We start from the raw sequence: 4610 nt of genomic DNA, 5'->3' as shown, positions 1-4610 counted from the left end.
TAAAACCGAGTTGGAACTTGTACCTCCCCATATATATGTATGGAGTGGAGTTGGCAACTGAAAAGAAACTTTGTGTTCCATTCAAGCTAGGTGAAGGACGGCTTTCACACACACTTATCTCTCAGAACTGAGCATGTGGAGAGACGTTCGCTCATCCAGCACAAAGGGAACGGGTTGCAGGAGAAACCCTTACTCTGGTTTCTTAGTCTGTTTCCTAGTGCCGGTTTGAAGTGCCTGCCGTTTTCACTGTAAAACCGAGTTGGAGCTTGTACCTCCCCATATATATGTATGGAGTGGAGTTGGCAACTGAAAAGAAACTTTGTGTTCCCTTCAAGCTGGGTGAAGGACGGCTTTCACACACACTTATCTCTCAGAACTGAGCATGTGGAGAGACGTTCGTTCATCCAGCACAAAGGGAACGGGTTGCAGGAGAAACCCTTTCTCTGGATTCTCAGTCTGTTTCCTAGTGCCGGTTTGAAGTGCCTGCCGTTTTCACTGTAAACCCGAGTTGGAGCTTGTACCTCCCCATATATATGTATGGAGTGGAGTTGGCAACTGAAAAGAAACTTTGTGTTCCCTTCAAGCTAGGTGAAGGACGGCTTTCACACACACTTATCTCTCAGAACTGAGCATGTGGAGAGACGTTCGTTCATCCAGCACAAAGGGAACGGGTTGCAGGAGAAACCCTTACTCTGGTTTCTCAGTCTGTTTCCTAGTGCCGGTTTGAAGTGCCTGCCGTTTTCACTGTAAAACCGAGTTGGAGCTTGTACCTCCCCATATATATGTATGGAGTGGAGTTGGCAACTGAAAAGAAACTTTGTTTTCCCTTCAAGCTAGGTGAAGGACGGCTTTCACACACACTTATCTCTCAGAACTGAGCATGTGGAGAGACGTTCGTTCATCCAGCACAAAGGGAACGGGTTGCAGGAGAAACCCTTACTCTGGTTTCTCAGTCTGTTTCCTAGTGCCGGTTTGAAGTGCCTGCCGTTTTCACTGTAAAACCGAGTTGGAGCTTGTACCTCCCCATATATATGTATGGAGTGGAGTTGGCAACTGAAAAGAAACTTTGTGTTCCCTTCAAGCTAGGTGAAGGACGGCTTTCACAAACACTTATCTCTCAGAACTGAGCATGTGGAGAGACGTTCGTTCATCCAGCACAAAGGGAACGGGTTGCAGGAGAAACCCTTACTCTGGATTCTCAGTCGGTTTCCTAGTGCCGGTTTGAAGTGCCTGCCGTTTTCACTGTAAAACCGAGTTGGAGTTGTACCTCCCCATATATATGTATGGAGTGGAGTTGGCAACTGAAAAGAAACTTTGTGTTCCCTTCAAGCTAGGTGAAGGACGGCTTTCACACACACTTATCTCTCAGAACTGAGCATGTGGAGAGACGTTCGTTCATCCAGCACAAAGGGAACGGGTTGCAGGAGAAACCCTTACTCTGGATTCTCAGTCTGTTTCCTAGTGCCGGTTTGAAGTGCCTGCCGTTTTCACTGTAAAACCGAGTTGGAGCTTGTACCTCCCCATATATATGTATGGAGTGGAGTTGGCAACTGAAAAGAAACTTTGTGTTCCCTTCAAGCTAGGTGAAGGACGGCTTTCACACACACTTATCTCTCAGAACTGAGCATGTGGAGAGACGTTCGTTCATCCAGCACAAAGGGAACGGGTTGCAGGAGAAACCCTTACTCTGGATTCTCAGTCTGTTTCCTAGTGCCGGTTTGAAGTGCCTGCCGTTTTCACTGTAAAACCGAGTTGGAGTTGTACCTCCCCATATATATGTATGGAGTGGAGTTGGCAACTGAAAAGAAACTTTGTGTTCCCTTCAAGCTAGGTGAAGGACGGCTTTCACACACACTTATCTCTCAGAACTGAGCATGTGGAGAGACGTTCGTGCACCCAGCACAAAGGGAACGGGTTGCAGGAGAAACCCTTACTCCGGTTTCTCAGTCTGTTTCCTAGTGCCGGTTTGAAGTGCCTGCCGTTTTCACTGTAAAACCGAGTTGGAACTTGTACCTCCCCATATATATGTATGGAGTGGAGTTGGCAACTGAAAAGAAACTTTGTGTTCCATTCAAGCTAGGTGAAGGACGGCTTTCACACACACTTATCTCTCAGAACTGAGCATGTGGAGAGACGTTCGCTCATCCAGCACAAAGGGAACGGGTTGCAGGAGAAACCCTTACTCTGGTTTCTTAGTCTGTTTCCTAGTGCCGGTTTGAAGTGCCTGCCGTTTTCACTGTAAAACCGAGTTGGAGCTTGTACCTCCCCATATATATGTATGGAGTGGAGTTGGCAACTGAAAAGAAACTTTGTGTTCCCTTCAAGCTGGGTGAAGGACGGCTTTCACACACACTTATCTCTCAGAACTGAGCATGTGGAGAGACGTTCGTTCATCCAGCACAAAGGGAACGGGTTGCAGGAGAAACCCTTTCTCTGGATTCTCAGTCTGTTTCCTAGTGCCGGTTTGAAGTGCCTGCCGTTTTCACTGTAAACCCGAGTTGGAGCTTGTACCTCCCCATATATATGTATGGAGTGGAGTTGGCAACTGAAAAGAAACTTTGTGTTCCCTTCAAGCTAGGTGAAGGACGGCTTTCACACACACTTATCTCTCAGAACTGAGCATGTGGAGAGACGTTCGTTCATCCAGCACAAAGGGAACGGGTTGCAGGAGAAACCCTTACTCTGGTTTCTCAGTCTGTTTCCTAGTGCCGGTTTGAAGTGCCTGCCGTTTTCACTGTAAAACCGAGTTGGAGCTTGTACCTCCCCATATATATGTATGGAGTGGAGTTGGCAACTGAAAAGAAACTTTGTGTTCCCTTCAAGCTAGGTGAAGGACGGCTTTCACACACACTTATCTCTCAGAACTGAGCATGTGGAGAGACGTTCGTTCATCCAGCACAAAGGGAACGTTTTGCAGGAGAAACCCTTACTCTGGTTTCTCAGTCTGTTTCCTAGTGCCGGTTTGAAGTGCCTGCCGTTTTCACTGTAAACCCGAGTTGCAGCTTGTACCTCCCCATATATATGTATGGAGTGGAGTTGGCAACTGAAAAGAAACTTTGTGTTCCCTTCAAGCTAGGTGAAGGACGGCTTTCACACACACTTATCTCTCAGAACTGAGCATGTGGAGAGACGTTCGTTCATCCAGCACAAAGGGAACGGGTTGCAGGAGAAACCCTTACTCTGGTTTCTCAGTCTGTTTCCTAGTGCCGGTTTGAAGTGCCTGCCGTTTTCACTGTAAAACCGAGTTGGAGCTTGTACCTCCCCATATATATGTATGGAGTGGAGTTGGCAACTGAAAAGAAACTTTGTGTTCCTTTCAAGCTAGGTGAAGGACGGCTTTCACACACACTTATCTCTCAGAACTGAGCATGTGGAGAGACGTTCGTTCATCCAGGACAAAGGGAACGGGTTGCAGGAGAAACCCTTACTCTGGTTTCTCAGTCTGTTTCCTAGTGCCGGTTTGAAGTGCCTGCCGTTTTCACTGTAAAACCGAGTTGGAGCTTGTACCTCCCCATATATATGTATGGAGTGGAGTTGGCAACTGAAAAGAAACTTTGTGTTCCCATCAAGCTAGGTGAAGGACGGCTTTCACACACACTTATCTCTCAGAACTGAGCATGTGGAGAGACGTTCGTTCACCCAGCACAAAGGGAACGGGTTGCAGGAGAAACCCTTACTCTGGTTTCTCAGTCTGTTTCCTAGTGCCGGTTTGAAGTGCCTGCCGTTTTCACTGTAAAACCGAGTTGGAGCTTGTACCTCCCCATATATATGTATGGAGTGGAGTTGGCAACTGAAAAGAAACGTCGTGTTCCCTTCAAGCTAGGTGAAGGACGGCTTTCACACACACTTATCTCTCAGAACTGAGCATGTGGACAGACGTTCGTTCATCCAGCACAAAGGGAACGTTTTGCAGGAGAAACCCTTACTCTGGTTTCTCAGTCTGTTTCCTAGTGCCGGTTTGAAGTGCCTGCCGTTTTCACTGTAAAACCGAGTTGGAGCTTGTACCTCCCCATATATATGTATGGAGTGGAGTTGGCAACTGAAAAGAAACTTTGTGTTCCCTTCAAGCTAGGTGAAGGACGGCTTTCACACACACTTATCTCTCAGAACTGAGCATGTGGAGAGACGTTCGTTCATCCAGCACAAAGGGAACGGGTTGCAGGAGAAACCCTTACTCTGGTTTCTCAGTCTGTTTCCTACTGCCTGTTGGAAGTGCCTGCCGTTTTCACTGTAAAACCGAGTTGGAGCTTGTACCTCCCCATATATATGTATGGAGTGGAGTTGGCAACTGAAAAGAAACTTTGTGTTCCCTTCAAGCTAGGTGAAGGGCGGCTTTCACACACACTTATCTCTCAGAACTGAGCATGTGGAGAGAAGTTCGTTCATCCAGCACAAAGGGAACGGTTGCAGGAGAAACCCTTACTCTGGTTTCTCAGTCGGTTTCCTAGTGCCGGTTTGAAGTGCCTGCCGTTTTCACTGTAAAACCGAGTTGGAGCTTGTACCTCCCCATATATATGTATGGAGTGGAGTTGGCAACTGAAAAGAAACTTTGTGTTCCCTTCAAGCTAGGTGAAGGACGGCTTTCACACACACTTATCTCTCAGAACTGA

Source organism: Vicugna pacos, chromosome 2, assembly GCF_048564905.1.
Source record: "Vicugna pacos chromosome 2, VicPac4, whole genome shotgun sequence".
In the NCBI taxonomy this organism is placed as follows: Eukaryota; Metazoa; Chordata; class Mammalia; order Artiodactyla; family Camelidae; genus Vicugna; species Vicugna pacos.
The sequence above is the reverse complement of the archived record's forward strand: the minus strand, read 5'-3'. Positions refer to the sequence as shown.